At 40.9% G+C, this 16,758-nt stretch overlaps 1 non-coding gene and 1 pseudogene across 1 annotated transcript; both read left to right on the top strand.

The window, feature by feature from the left end:
• LOC109730299 (protein S100-A13 pseudogene) overlaps positions 1-9,992 on the top strand; it is a 29,579-nt pseudogene extending 19,587 nt beyond the window's left edge.
• LOC142866039 (U6 spliceosomal RNA) lies at positions 2,231-2,333 on the top strand. The gene has a single exon (XR_012916111.1). It is a non-coding gene; the product is annotated as a U6 spliceosomal RNA (small nuclear RNA).
• Positions 9,993-16,758: the final 6,766 nt, after the last annotated feature.

Below are 16,758 nucleotides of genomic sequence, written 5' to 3'. Positions count from 1 at the left end.
GTTCTCGTTTGCCTCTCCTTTTGATTCTCTCCTATGTCAATTCTATTTAGAATACAATTAACTTTCAGTGCTGGAGCTGTGAGTTTAATCAAGAGGATTTTTCAGAAAACACTCTAACAACTTCAGAAAGTGATTTCCTACTATATGCCTAGAGAGCTAAGGAGGAGATCTGAGGGATCCACCCTTGGATTATCTCTGTTACAGTAGGGCTAATCTTAAAAGTGGTGTTCTCTGGTTTTCTTCTTGGCATTAAAAGTTGCCTCAAATGGACCAGAATCTTGGCCCATCAGCACTAATACTTTACATTGTATGGTGCTCTGCAACTCACAAAGTGTTTCCACTTTTGATCTCACTTTGTCTTTAGGCATCTCCATGAGATCTGTGCTCCATGACTAAAATAACCGAGCCTTTGTATGTGTAGTTTCCCAAGTACACAAAGTTAGTAAGTGATTGAGTTGGGATGAGACTGTAATCATGGGACCAGCTCAAACTGATTAACCATTGCTTAAGTTGTTACAGGTGACCCAAAGTCAAGATTTCCTGGGCATGCGCCATAGAAAGGGCTGTAATCTCCTAATTGTTACCACCACCAGCTTGGCAGACTGGCCGCACTGGCATTACCTGGGAGTAATTAGAAAGCTTGACCTGCCCCCAGATCAGGGATACAGATGCAGGAGTCCTCAAACTTTTTAAACGGGGCCAGTTCACTGTCCCTCAGACCGTTGGAGGGCCGTTGGAGAGCACGGTGCACATTCCACACATGCGCACTCTGGGCCTAGGACAAGTGGGCTACTAAGCAGGACAGGCGGCAAAAACACCTGGCCGGCCGGATAAATGTCCTCAGCGGGCCGCGTGTGGCCCGTGGGCCATAATTTGAGGACCCCTGAGAGGGTTGCCTCTGGTCTCCTTACTAGTTGATTAGAAATAATGGTTTTTCTTTTCTCAAAAGCTGGCACCATAGTACTAGCTTCTATGTGCATCTGGCAGTGAGTCCATTGCTCAGTAACAATTTTGGCAGCCCAGATGGGACAAAGTCTGCCTGAGGCACTGTAGGCCCTTGACAGGGCACAGGTCCCTCTTCACTGACCCTGAGTGGCCATATAGATTGGTTTGTCTAGAGGCTTGGCTGTGAGCTCCTTGCTACTCCATTGTGATGCTTCAGGTTCCTCAGTGCTAATCTCACTTTTGAGAAAAGGAATAGCTTCTGCATCTGTTTGTGTGTTTGTGTCAGATACTTGGGTGAGTAACCTCATTAATATGTACTTACACCTTAAACTTACTTTGATCTCATCATAAGGATTATGGGTTAGAGTCCTATCCTTTCAGTCCAGGATTGTGGGTTAGAGTCCCAGAGGATAAGGGCAATACTAAAAAGCTATAACTGCTGAGGTACTGAAGTTTGGTTCTGGTTTCTGCTTGTCTTTGATCTGTGTAACAATATTTGGTCTCTAGGTTGTATTTTCTGGTATTGGGCAATATTTAGCTATGAGCCAAGAAATAGAGAAAACAAATGAGTATTCATAAATCAAGCAAATAAGCCCAAATGTTTTTTCCAGTTCATGCAATTTAGTAATCTTTTGGCAAATAGGACTCATGTAAGATTGTTGGTTTAAAATGGCTGTGTTTTCTGAGTTATCAAGAAATACGAATGTATTTAAGATTCTTACTTTCATGATACTTGCTTGGAATGTAGTAATATAAAATTGGTTGATAGAAAATTTAGCTTGGGATGATGGCTAGATTTGTCTGTCTCATGAAAATGAATGAATTGGGTGGATGAACTTTAAGCCTATGTCTCTGGAAACTATAAAATGTATATTTGTGGATGGTCAGTTCATTGAAAAATAGGGTTGCTCTTTTTGACCTCAAACTAACTATTTGGATATTAGGTCCTCTGGAAGCCTAAGAGATATATTAGGCTTATTTAGTATATTAAAATCATGTGGGAAGCATTTCCAAATATGAAATGGTTTTAATTTTCTTTGGGTTATATTTGTACTATTTTACAGTCACCCGTGATAGCAAGTGTTTTAAACCTTTGATATCTGACAAATGTTCCAAAATCAAAATCTCAAATTCTAAATTGAGAGATAACATTGTAATGTGCAGAAGCCTTTTAATTTAATCAAGCCCCATTTATTTCATTTATTTATTTTTGTTGCTGTGATTGCCCTTGATTAAACTAAAAAGCCGAGAGGCTTCATGAATTACAAGTTAAAAATCCAATCATGTGCTCGCTTTGGCAGCACATATACTGAAATTGGAATGATTCAGAGAAGATTAGCATGGCCCCTGTGCAAGGATGACATGCAAATTTGTGAAGTATTCCTTTAAAAAAAATCCAATCAGAGCTCTGGTGGTACAGGCCATAAGTAGGGCTGAGCTAGGCTGGGATCACAATGATCCTGGAGACTGGGCAAAGTTAAACCATTACAAAGAGTATTTAATAACTGGAATGCAAAAGGGGGTCCCAAAACCTGAATAAGGTCCAGGAAGTACAACATGGACCAAAGGAGAATACCTCTTTCTTGAAGGGGTTTTTGAAGTCTGTAGACAGCATATTGACATTGACTTGGAATACCCAGAAAGCATGAAACTGGTTGGTGTAAATTTCATCAGAGTGCTCCCAACATAAAAAAATTACAGAGAGCAGAGAGGGGATTGGGGGTGTCAATGACTTGGTTAAGATTAGCTTTAGGATATCTAGTAGCTGTGACCAAGTCCAGGAAGAGACTAAGCAGTGTCATACAAAACAAACTGCACTACTTACTGCCTCTTTCAGCTGTGATCAATCAAAACCCAGTTAAGGTGCTTAATGGGGGAAACAGTCATGGGTAAGATGCCCTGAGGCTCCACCACTTGGCCACAAGTACTGTCCATCCTTAGGGCCACAACAGTGTATGTATTGTAAACAAGAGGGCCATTGAAAATGGGAGTGTCCTAACTGTCCATGGTGGGTGGAGGAAGAAAATCCCCATAACTCAGCCCACCAGATGTCACAACTTGCTGATAGTGACCAGGAATGATGGGACCCAGCATTCCTCTAACTAACTATAGACTTTTTATAACCTGAGATTGGCTAGTTTGTCTTTGAGCAGTAGTTGCAACGTGTAATCTCTTAAAAGAAACTGAAAAATTCACTTTGGGCCAACCTACCATAGTGCATACCTTGCACTGTGTACGATCTCTTCTTGAATAAAAAGTATATTAACTGACTTCTGGGAGATGAAGCTACTCTATTAAACAACTAAAACATAAAATTAAAGGCAATATCCACATTAAACCCAGCCACCCTGCTTCTAAACACTGCAGAAGAATGTGTAAGTTTATTCTAGCAGGTCTAACTTCACTGATAAGCCTTTGGAAAACCCAGACCTAGAGATGTTTACAGATGGGAGCAGTTTCATGGACAAAGGTCTCTGGAAAGCTGGATATGCAGTAGTAAATCACCAACTTTCAGAAAACTTTGGAAGCTGAGGCTGTACTACCAGGTATATCTGCTCAAAAGGCAGAAGGTTTTGCTTTCACACAGGCTTTACATCTCAGAACAAAAAAAGATAATCAATTGTTCTGATTGTGAGTATGCTTTCATGGTAGTATTAGTATATGCACATGAGGCCATATGGAAGGAGAGAGGCTTGCTGACTTCAGGGGAGATTTAATCAAAAAACCAACTTAACCTGAGATAAGGTCTTGGCTGTTATCCTGCTTAGAAGAAGAGTGGGCCCTAGAAGCAGGTTCCAATTGAACCCCTATAAAATGCTATATGGGAGACTCTTAAGACTATTGTACTCTTTTTTTTGGGGGGGGGGGAACAGAGTCTCGCTCTGTTGCCTGGGCTAGAGTGCTGTGGCCTCAGACTACCTCACAGCAACCTCCAACTCCTGGGCTCAAGCAATCCTTCTGCCTCAGACTCCCGAGTAGTTGGGCACTACCATGCCTGGCTAATTTTTCCTATATATATTTTTAGTTGTCCAGCTAATTTCTTTCTATTTTTAGTAGAGACAGGGTTGGGGGGGGGTGTCTCACTCTTGCTCAGGCTGGTTTCGAACTCCTGACCTTGAACAATCGCCCGCTTCGGCCTCCCAAGAGTGCTAGGATTACAGGCGTGAGCCACCGCACCCATCCTAACTATTGTACTCTTTTTTTTTAATTAATTTATTTTATTTCGGCATATTATGGGGGTACAGATTTTAAGGTTTCAATAAATGCCCATTTCCCCCCTCCCCCCAAAAGTCTGAGTCTCCATCATGACCATCCCCCAGATGGTGCACATCTCACTCATTATGTATGTATATACCCGCCCCCTCCCCCCTCCCACCTGCCCAATATCCTATTACTGTAGTACCTATGAGTCCACTTAGGTGCTACTCAGTTAATACCAGTTTGCTGGAGAATATATCTGGTGCTTGTTTTTCCATTCTTGGGATACTTCACTTAGTAGTATGGGTTCCAGCTCTAACCAGGAAAATATAAGATGTGCTATATCACCATTGTTTCTTAGAGCTGAATAGTACTCCATGGTATACATATACCACATTTTATTAATCCATTCTTGGATTGATGGGCATTTGGGCTGTTTCCACAGCCTTGCAATTATGAATTGTGCTGCTATAAACATTCGAGTGCAGGTGTCTTTTTTGTAGAGTGTCATTGGATCTTTTGGGTAGATGCCCAGCAATGGGATTGCTGGATAAACAATCACGTTGTAGGTGAGTTGGATACTATGGGGTGTGTGCGGTCTCTGAGTGTGGCTTTGTCTGCTATACATGAGTGTGCTTCTTGTCTGTTTCTTACAGATGTTCCTATACATATATAGCCCAAATGGAATAGACCCTATGAAATTCTCCTGGTGACTCATCCACCTGTAGAGTTCAAAGGAATTAAGCCCTAGGTTCACTATTCATGAGTAAAGATAGTACCTGTTAATAGTCAAGACTCTCCTTGCCCCTTTATAATCCCCACACAGGTTAAGCTTATTGTGGGCAACAGGAAGTAAGAGGGCTGAGTCATTCTAATACCAGATGGCTATGTAAACCTACAACTGATTTCTCCACCTAGGAATAAGCTTGTGAACCCTGAAATGATCACAAGTTACTTTTCAAGAAAAAAATAAGATAGAAAGGGCTCCCGGATCTCTGAATTATAAAGCCATTCCTGTATCTAAAACCAGTCTCTGCCTGATCAGACTTGGGAGGCCAGAAGCAAACAGCAGTTGAAGGAGACAGCTTAGCCAAGTTACTGGACCAAGGCTTTATTAATGCCACCTGATCTTTAAGCTACTGGGAATAAGATCTATTTTTGAGGGTCTGCTTAAGTTAGGAATTAGAGCTCTATGTATGTTGGTTTTTTGCTTTTAGGATTTTTTTGGGGGGGGGTCAAGGTACAGATGGCATACAGCTATCTCATATTTCAATACCCCCTGATCCAATACAACTCATTCTTCAAAACCAGACCTTTTCCCCTTGAAAGCAGGAAGCAGCTAGACAATCATTGCCCCATTTTCTTCAAGATTGAATGCACAAGAAAATGGGGGACTTTTAATCATGGGAAGAGCTCAAACTGATTAACTATTGCTTAAGTTGTTACAGGTGATGAAGAGCCAAAATTGCCCATGACTGTGCAATAGAAAGGGCTTTCACCTCCTAATTGTTAATACCACAAGCCTGGCAGACTGGCTGCACCAGTATCACCAGGGACTCGTTAGAAAGGATGTAAAAGCTTGACCCACCTCCAGATCCGGGAGATAGATTTCAGCATTGCCTCCTATTTCCTTGCTGGTTGACTAGCGATAAAGCTTTTAAGAGCTGATACCATAGTACTGGCTTGTGTGTGTCAGGTAGCAAGCCTATTGCTTGGTAACAAGACTGTTTCTTTATTTTTCATAGCCAAGCAAGTTCTTGGTCTTAACTCAAAATCAGCCTAAGATACAGCAGTACTGCCCTCCATGTTCTGTGGAGTCTTTGCATGCTTGCTCATCTCAGACAGTAGAAATGGCCTCATATTGCAATCATACTCAAATATTGGTAATTTTCAAATGTAACTTGTCTTTGGCTCTGAAATCAGTTGGCCAAAATTAATAGTATGGGGTTTGCTTTCTTTAATTAAATCATAAGAAGCAATAACAAAGGACTTTCTCATTGTTAGCAAGGAATTAACCTTTTCTTAACGACAGCTGTTTATACTGAAAAGTTCTTGCTACTGTAGAATAACTAGAAAATCTGGTTCTTTCTATTCTGACTAACCCTACATTTTCTAGACTCTTGCTCAATAAGTTGCCTTCATAGCTTTTTCCTAATCTAACTTTTATTCACATGAGTTTGCCTTTCTATTATAATATGTTTAGGACTCTAGAAAGCTTTTTATCCTGTTTCCTCATTTGCAAATCACTAATGACCTTAGTTTTTCCTGCTTGTAGTACTATTAGAACTTCTTAGACCTAATAAGAGTTGAACAAAGACTTCATTTTATTAAAACACTTGACAGATAAATCGTGGGCAGTGGAAATGCCTTGCTTAGATGTGATATAGTAAAAATTAGCTTACATTGAGAAGGTAAAAATCTGCCTTTCCATTCATCAAGTTGTTACAACAGATGCAGATAAGCCAGCTGCAAGTTATCAGGAAAGAACATATCTCTCCAGGTCACTGCAACTGTGAAGTGTCATGTACACCACCTTCTTTGAGTAACTACTGTAGTTTTTTTTACTGAGAAACTTGTTCTCTAAAATCAGATTATCAGAAACTTAAGTGTTTGAAATTAGATCAGGAACATGAAATTCCTTATTGTTGCCTAGAGCATCCGAGTCACTGACAGAAGCAACCTGGGGGTTCCAACTCAGATGCAGAAAAAGGGTTTCAGTATACAATGTCCCACATCTATCTTAGCTTTGTAATCCCTAAGGACACAGGAATTTGAGACTACTTTGCAGTCTAGTCCTGATGTTGACCCCTTTAAACACTGAACTGCTTTGCTTTGAGCTCATTTCCCTAAACTCCACCTTCCCCCAAATCCTATAATAACCACATTGTCCTTTGGTGAGAGTCATTCCATAATTCCTCTGTTGTCCACTCTCCCTTATTGTAATGGATCAACAAATCTGACTTTGGCTTTGTCTCTGGTGGTTTTAGGCTATCGAACTAAGATATGTGGCCAGTGGGTTGGTTAGTTTCTCATGAAAAATTGTTCAAAAAACACCAGTGTAAGATTTCAGAAGGGAAAAGAGCTGAGTTTGTTGGATATTGTTTTTTAAGTTGCCCATCCCCCTGTACACAACTGGCTCAGTCTTCCAGCTAAGAATAAGGAAGAAATTCAAATACCTTTAGGCTGGCTTCTAAACAGTTTTATCTTGGAAAACGGAATTCAACAAATGCTTAGTCTTGGCTATAACTTGATAAGGATCTTCAGTAATCAAATGGAGTTAATCTTTGGAGGGACAGCTTGGCTCATGACATAGAGGACTTATATAAAACAGCCTGGCCTTTTGAAATTTTTGATCCAATAGCCTTACAGCCTTTCCTTGGACACAGTCTTGTTCCCCATGCCTGTGACTGTTAAAAGCTAAAGTTTACTACTGGCGATCCCACTGGTTTTCTCTCTCTGTTCTGCCTTACTTCTCATTTTAAGTTTTCTAGTTTGTTTGCAGATCTGACTACTTTTCCTATTGACCTTTTGTCTTTCTAAAAGACTGTTTCAGACTTTGCTTCCCCCCCCCACAAGTGACTTCTACCTCTTAAAAGGCCTATGTACTATTCTAAAATGCCTAAGCAACTAGCCTAAAGTCATTGAATGAAGTCATATCCTTTAAGGTATTAGGGGCTTGATTTGACCTGCAAGGACACTGATCATTGCCTCTAACTTGCTGTGTTATCTTGTGCATAAGTTCTGTTGGATCCTGAAACTTTGCAGACTTTGTCTAGAAATTTTGGTTTCCAGAGACCATTGGTGCTCTGAGTCAGGCTTTACTTTATAAAAGTTTACCCAGCTGCACCACTACTCCTTACCATGTGAAGGTGCCATGTGGATGTAGTGGCATTTGAATCTCACTGGGCATTCACAGAAGGCTACTCTTTCAGGTACCCATGGGGTGACATTAACATATGAGCAGTTTTGTCTTAGGACAGGGGCTCAGCTCAGCTATGTCCATGTTGTGATAGCCCTTGGGGCCTAAAAACCACTGGGGACCCCAAGGAATAGAAGAGACGTGTTTGGCAAAATAACAAGGAGGATGTGAAAAGGCTGGTTACATATGGAGCTGAGGGTGGCGCCAGAGTGGCTCCACAGGAAATCCAAATGCTGTTGGAAGCAAAGGGAGGCCTGAACTAGTAAGCTTTGGTGCTTCATGCTGTCTCAAACTCAGATGTAAGAAATCTTAAAGGTAAGTGGCTGGTTAAAGTCAAGTTGCCAAATCAGATGGAGGATAATCTACTTTTTTCATAATGGTAACTAGTCTAAAAATCCAGGAAGTCATGAATGACAGAGTCTGTTGATGTGAGAAGGCCAAGTGACTGGCAGCTGGGGATGTGCAGGTCCCATGATATTAGGGCATAGTCATATTCCCCACGTATTGTCCATTTGAGCATTCAATGGTGGGTGTCTGAGGGACAGAAGCTATAGTTGGTGTAGTTCCACACCAACTATACCAACTGCAATTTTTAGGGGTGAGCAATTGTTCACTAAAGTAGGTTCATGCATGCCATTTTGAAAAATAAAATTGCAAGGCTATTTTTCAAACCCATTTAATGTACTTTTAGATGCCTGGGAGTGATGGAGAAGTATATATGGATACAGACTGGAAGAGCCTTAAACTTATCCTCTAAATATGGCTAGGATTGGAAATAAGGTGATTTGGTCACAGAGTTGTAAAGTTCTAAGAAGGAATTGGTAACTGGAGTAAATGTGGTACCTGTGTTAAGTCTGAAAAATACCATTTCTTTGACTATGTCCACCAGGTACGTAGTATCACAACAGCCATGGGAAAATTCATACAAAATCCAGGGATGTTCATAGCTTGGAAAAGTGCAAGATCTTCAAGTTCCCACATCTGTTTCTAAGTCAAATTCAGGTGTTACAAGGAGCTTTTCAAATGTTACCTATTATGGTGGGTTTAATTACCATAGATCTCTGTATTCCATGTATCTGAAGGAAGAGATGAACAGAAGCCTCTTGCAGCAGAATCTCAGGGAGACAATGCTCAGGTAAACTGCCTAACTCCATCCATAACCTTGGATTTTTGTCCTCGCTGTGAGTAGGTGAATTTCATTCATTGCCTAAGCTAGGTTGTTTTCTCCAGCTTTAGTAACACCCTACAAGCCTTTTCTAAGGGCTGGAAAGGCTGGAGTTATCCCAGAAGGATAGCTTACTGAAAATCTGTGGCCTTTACATGTGAAGCAATTAAAGCATAGGCAACACTCTGATCTCAGTCATGTGACAGAGATGGACTCTATTAGCCGAGCTCTGGAATAACCCCTGTTGCAAGTTAGTGTCAACCTAGTCTGTCTGGCTTACAAAAGGGAGTCTCATTTTGCTATAGCTCCTGAGCATAGGCTAGTTCTACAGTTACATAAAATGTAGAGACAACTTCCTTGTCTCTGTGTTTGAAATGTTTGTAGAGATGGAGCACGTAGACTTCTGAATATAAGAGGCAGGGCACTGTAGGACATATAGATAGGTCTGGTGGCAAAGCTGAAAAATAGTGACTGGATCTTATGGTAATGCTGATGAGGTTAATAGCTAGAAGAACCCGAATGCCAAGGCTCAGTAAAATAATCTGCTTCTTCCTGGGTAGCTTGACAGCAGTGGTCTTGTGAGACATTGCCCTACCCTTAGCAGGGGCTATCCATCAATAAGTGGCTTACAGTTGCTGCTGGCCTGTTAAACCAAGGCTTGGTTCACAAATCTGCTAATTCTCTTTTATAGACCATCTCATCAACTCGGAGACAGGTTTACTCATCGACACTTCTCAAAAGGATGAGCATGAGGATGGGAAATAGAATGTAGGGTCTTGCTGGTTAATGTCTACTACTGGGCCAGGTGCTTCCTAGTAGTAGGGGCAAAAGCTTCCTGGGCCTTGGGTATAGCTGCGTGACATCCCCCTCTGTGGGTGCTAGCGTAAACACAGTTGGCTGCACGGTTGCATCTCCTGTTCATTGGAGGTAGATGGCAAATATGTATGGAGAGGTGAAGGTAGCTGACCTTTAGTCATTCTCAAGTTTACTTATTTGAGAATGACTGGAGGTCAGCTACTTGGACATGTGCCATTGGGCTGGGTCACGTTCTCTTCCATCCCCACATACAGCAGGTCCTCAAATAACATCATTTCCTTCAGTGTTGTTTCATTATAATGTTGTAGGGAAAAAAAAACCACTGTCTGTGTGAAATTTGCATACTTCTTCCCATGTCTTTGTGAGTTTTCTTCAGGCACTCTGGTTTCTTCCCACATCCCAAAGATGTGCACATTAGGTGAATTGGTGCATCAACACGGTATGTGAGTGTACCTTGTGATGGGATGGTGTCCTGTCCAGGGCTGGTTCCTGCCCTGTGCCCTCCAGCTACCTGTAACCCTGAACTGGAATCAGTGAGTAAATAATTCTTACTAGGCTTTATTCATATTTAAGTGTATATATAGCTCAAATTTAATTTCAGTGTTTAATATTAGAAGTTTTTTTTGGTCTCTAGTTTGTTTTTGAGGCCAGACATATGCCATAGGAACTCTTGTTTATATTGGTTAGCTTGTGGTAAGATTGGTTTCATTATACATCAATTTGCTTAAAGTTGCAGTTTAAGAGCCTATTGACATTGAGTGAGGACTTATTCTACCTCTCCCTGGGCTTAATAATTGGGCCAATGCCAATATGTTTGGATTCTGTTCATCTATACCACCAATCTATATCTTTCAAGTTGGGCATTTAGTCCATTTATGTTCAAAGTTAGTATTGATATGCGAGGTTCTGTTCCTGTCATGTTAATTTGTTACCTATTTACTTTGTATTCTCAATTGTATAATTGTTCTATAAGACCTGTGAGTCTTATGATTTCATGTGTTTTTATAATGATAATATTAACCTCTTGTTTCCATATTTTAGAATTCCCTTAAGCATTTCTTGCAGGGCTAATCTAATGATGATGAATTTCCTTAGTGTTTGGTTATCTGGGAAATACTTTATTTCTCCTTCACTTATGCTTAGTTTAACAGGATACAAAATTTGTGGCTGACAATTCTTTCCTTTGAGAATATTGAAAATAGGACCTCAATCTCTCCTGGCTTGTAAGGTTTCTGCTGAGAAGTCTGCTGTTAGTCTGATGGGCTTTCCTTTATAGGTGACTCTATGTTTTTCTCTTACTACTTAAATTTTTTTCTTACATTGACTTTAGATAGTCTGACTATATGCCTTGGTGAAGTCTGTCTTGCAATGTATCTCCCTGATGTTCACCAAACCTCTTGTATCTGGATGTTTAAATCTCTTGCAAGACCAGGGTAGTTTTTCTCCATTATCTTCTCAAATAAGCTTTCCATACTTTCTACATTTTCTTTTACTCCCTGAGGAATACCTATCATTCATAGGTTTGGACACTTTGCATATTACTATGTTTCTCAAAGGCTTTATTTTTATTTTTCCATTGTTCTTTTTCTACACAAGAGAGAGTCTAGAATTTTAGTTTATTTTTTGTATTATCATACCTCATGTTTTTTTTAAAAATTTCAGGATATTATGGGGGTACAAACATTTTGGTTATGTTATAACTTTGCCTCACCCAAGCCAGGATTAGAGGTGTGCACTTTTCCTCCTACAATGCTCACCTTGTCCATTAGTTGTGAGTTTACCCACCCCCAGCTCCCCAATCCCTGAAGAATATTACTACCATGTGAGCACCTTAGTATTATTCAGTTGGTGCCAATTTGACAGTACATGTGGTGCCTATTCTTCCATTCTTGTGATATTTCACTTCAGAGGATGGTCTCAAGGTCTATCCAGGAAAATAAAAGAGGTGCTCGATCACCGTTTCTTATAATTGAGTAGTATTCCATTGTATACATATACCATATTTTATTAATCTACTCCATTTTTAAAATTATTCTTTATTTGACTGGGATAATTTGAAAGATCTGTCTTCAAGCTGTAACATTTTCTTCTGCTTGGTCTGTTATTTGAGCTCTCAATTGCATTTTGTAATTACTTCAAGTATTTCATTTGCATAAGTTGTTTGGTTTTTTGTTAAATCTCTTTAGTGAATTTTTTCATTTATGTCCTGAATTGTTTTTCTAGCTTGTGTTTTCAACTTTCTTTTGGATCTCATGGAGCATTCCTTAAAATCCATATCTTAAGTTCTTTACCTGTCATTTTGGAATTTTCATTTTGATCCATTGCTGGAGAGCTGGTGTGCTCCTTGGGGTTGATTTGTTACTGTTTATTCATACTGTCAGAGTTCTTATGCTAATTCCTTTTCATCTGGAGAAGCTGTCACTTACTTTTACATTTACTTTTGTTTGGATGGGACTTTTTTCCCTCTTGAGGGTGTGACTATAGTGTATGTTGGTGGGGTCTTTTGGCTTTGCTTCTGGGTGCTTTCAGGGGGCCAAGATTTTGTATGAATTCTTTGATTATAGATAGCTATAGTGTGGTTTTCTTTCTTTTTTCTTCTTTCTTTTTTTGAGACAGAGTCTTGCTCTGTTGCCTGGGCTAGAGTGCCATGGTGTTAGGCTAGCTCACAGCAACCTCAAACTCCTGGGCTCAAGCAATCCTGCCTTAGCCTCCTGAGTAGCTGGAGCTACAGGCATGTGCCACCATGCCTGGCTAATTTTTTCTATGTATTTTTAGTTGTCCAGCTAATTTCTTTCTATTTTTAGTAGAGACAGGATCTCACTCTTGCTCATGCTGCTCTTGAACTCCTGACCTTGAGCCATCCTCCTGCCTCAGCCTCCCAGAGGGCTAAGATTATAGGTGTGAGCCACCACACCCGGCCTACAGTGTGGTTTTCTCAAATGCTAGTTATTTGTAGGTTGTAGTAGCAGGGTATGAGGTATGTGAGCAGACTCACTGCCTCCTGCAAAGATGGGGAGATAAAGGTCTGTAGAATCTTATCTCATTCCCTAGCACCATGTACTTCTATCAGCATGAATTGTATTGGGTTGTGCATTACATCTTCCAGGCCAGTAGTTGGTGCTTGTAGGTAAGAGCTGGATGAGTGCTGTACAACTGTGTCAGCAAATGTTGTCATGAGCTGTGCATGTTGACCTCCTAACCAGTAGGTGGTGCTTTTAGGAGAGGCATCTGTGGTGGTGGCAATGGGATCTATGCTTGGCTTTTGTTAATCGGGAGAAGTACTGGGACATCCCAGGCAATGAATGTGGCCTTGGAACTCCCAGGGGTCTGTCTTATGTTTTGCCATCAAGGAAGGTGGAGGAGAAAAACCTGGAAGGGCTAGGACGGGCAAGCTTGCACCTAAGCTCCCCCAAAGCAGGCACAAGTACTGATCCCCATGGGGGTTGGGGGGAGGCAACAGCCAGATTGATGGAGTAAGCTTCTAGGGAGGGGCAGAAGCTCTTTCACCACACCAAAGAGTCTGCATGGGTACAGGGGAGAGGAGCATCCTGGAATCCACAGTCCAGGCAGTAGTGAGACCAGCTCAGCTACTACACCACTTACCTGGCAGATCTCCCCCAGCATCTGGCTGCCAGCAGCAAGCCAAAATAGACCAGTCACAAGCAGTCTGCGTTCAGGTCATGAAGCGCTGCTCCAGGCTGTGAGACTCCCTGCCTAGGGCAGAGAATGTGGCCTTCAGGGCACAGCCTTCCCTAGCCAGCCTGAAAAGGGGAGAGGTACCCAGCTACCATACTGCAGCAAGTACCCATGCCACATTCTCCTTTCAGTTTTCACCACTGGGGGCTCCTTCCCTACTTGAGATCAGATCACATATCTCACTCCTATGTCCCCAAATGGCATGATTAAGTCCTAGGGGCATGGGACCAGGCAAGGAGACCTGTCCTCAGGTCCCCTGAATCCAAACACTGACTGTGATAGGGAGAGGCATGCTGGTCTCAGGCTGCCAGTAGAACACTCAGGCAAGTCAAAGGCAGTTGTACTGTTGGCCTGCCATGGGGCAGGGCATGCTCTTCTACATGGGAGCAACCAGGTGGGCTGGCAGGCATGGGGCATGTGGTCAGAACACACCTTGGTCCTGCAATAACTTATAGCTGCAGCGGCAGAACTTATCTTTTGGGTGCATGAGAGTGCCAAGGTTCCCATCTCCCTTCCTGGCATCGCAGTCTGCAGTGACAACAGTAGTTTCAGGGCAGGACTCAGAGCCTTGAGCTCTGAGAATAGTGCCATGCTTCAGTTTCCCAGTGCTCAAAGCCTGTGGAACTCCATGTGAGTTAGAGCAGTGGCTGTGCATGATCTCCAGGCAGTTCCCCATGCCATTCTGGAGGCCTGTGGAGGTCAGGGAGTTCTCCTGTAGCTAGAATTGTAAAGGTCCCTGTGAGGTGTATGGAACCCTGGAAGTCTCTAACTTACCTCTTGCCAGGGGCTGTTCATGGCTCCCAGCGATCCCAACCAGGCAGGCTTGTTCCCCCTTCCTCTATCCTTGGTATTTCCTGTCATGCCTGTTATATTCCAGAATTCTTTCCCAGATCTACACAAAGTCCTGGATATCTTCTCGGTATTTTGGTTCCTCCCTAAAGAAGAGGCACACCCCAGCTGCATCCAGGCAGCTGTCTTGAACCCCCTTCTGACAATACATTTTAAGCACAGATAAGTTAAAGTTCAAAGACATCAATGTGAAGACTGATTAGCTTGAATTAGAAGATAATTGGGGGCGGTCTTTGGACAAGGCATCATTGAACAGCTGATTAGATGTTGAAGTTCTGATTTTTTTATTATTTAATGGATATAAGGGTTGAAAAAATCTCAATTTCAAGATATTGTTTCAAAATGAATTAAAGCTTCCCTAATTCACATTGCAAGACAAAAACACTTGAAATTCACCAAGGTTTTGAGTTAAATTCTAGTTGTAAAGCTTCCACCCTAAGATCAATAGGCCCTTTTATAACTCAACAGTAGAGAAATTAACCCAACTTAAAAATGTGCGAAGGATTTGAATAGACACTTCTCCAAAGAAAATATACAAATGGCTAATAAATATATAAAAAGATACTCTATCATTAGTCATTAGTGAAATGCAAATCAAAACCACAATGAGATACCATTTTATACCCACTTGGATAGCTAAAATACAGACAATGAATGTTAGTAATGATGTGGAGAACTAGACTTTCATCTGTTGCTGCTGGGAATGTAAAATGGCCCCACTGCTATGGAAAAATCCTTAAAATCTTAAATATGGAATTACCACACAACCCAATAACTCCACTCTTACGTTTTAAATTCTCTTGTGTATATGCCTGTCTACATAAAAACTTGTATGTAAATGTTCATAGTAGCATTATTCCTAATAGCCAAAAAAGTAGAAACTACTCAAATACCCATTAACTGAATAAACAAAATTTGACATATCTATGGAATATTATTCAGCTATAAAAGGAATGAACTTTGAAAATGTTAAATGAAAGAAGCCAGTTACAAAAGGCCACATGTTATGATTTCATCTATGTGTAATACCTAAAGTAAACACTCATTTTGTTTCTATGAATTTGGTCTCCAGGGGCTAGGGAAAAGGGAATGACTGCTAGTGGGTATGGGATTTCTTTTGGGGGTGATGAAATATTTGGGAATCAGATAGTGGCGATGATTGCCCAACCTTGTGAATATACTAAAAAACTGAGTGTACATCATAAGTGGATTAACTTTTTCATATATTAATTGTATCTCAAAGTCACCAAAAAACCCCTAATAGGCCATCTTTGACTAGGCCAAGATCTTTTATACAGTTTGACATTTCAGAAGATTATGAATCCATGGCTGAACTTTGCCATCAAAGGAAAAAAGCTTTTTGAAAGAGTTCTAATATATTTTTAGGTGTAAATAGCTATATTTTCTCAAAGAAATTGACAAAATTTGAGCTTGCAGCTTTATCTTGATAGAACACTCCTTCCAGCATTGCAATTATAGCTTTCTTTCTTTCTTTTTTTTTTTTTTTTTTGAGACAGAGTCTCACTTTGTTGCCCAGGCTAGAGTGAGTGCCGTGGCGTCAGCCTGGCTCACAGCAACCTCAGTCTCCGGGGCTCAGCGATCCTACTGCCTCAGCCTCCCGAGTAGCTGGGACTACAGGCATGTGCCACCATGCCCGGCTAATTTTTTGTATATATATTTTTAGTTGGTCAATTAATTTATTTCTATTTTTGGTAGAGACGGGGTCTCGCTCAGGCTGGTTTCGAACTCCTGACCTTGAGCAATCCGCCCGCCTCAGCCTCCCAAAGTGCTAGGATTACAGGCGTGAGCCACCACGCCCGGCAGTTATAGCTTTCTGTACCTTCCTAGAGAGATTATTTTCAAGTGTAACTGGCTTTTTTTTCAAATTATAAATGTAAGTTGTTTTCACAGAATACATAAATATCCCTCATAAAATAACCTTGCATGTGCCTTTTTTCATGTCTTTATTTCCTAACATGGTATAAAGAATATAAGTAGAAAAACACCTATTTACATTTATACTGTGTATGATCTATATCATTGTATAGTTTTTTAGTAGTAACTATTAAGATGTATAATTTAAAGTTATCTCAACTATCAGATGTGTCTGAACATGCCTGGTTCACCCTTCTAGTTCATGTATTGTTAGAAAAGTCATACTGCCTTAAGG

The sequence above is a fragment of the Microcebus murinus genome, chromosome X (genome assembly GCF_040939455.1).
Source record: "Microcebus murinus isolate Inina chromosome X, M.murinus_Inina_mat1.0, whole genome shotgun sequence".
NCBI lineage: Eukaryota > Metazoa > Chordata > Mammalia > Primates > Cheirogaleidae > Microcebus > Microcebus murinus.
The sequence above is the reverse complement of the archived record's forward strand: the minus strand, read 5'-3'. Positions and strand labels throughout refer to the sequence as shown.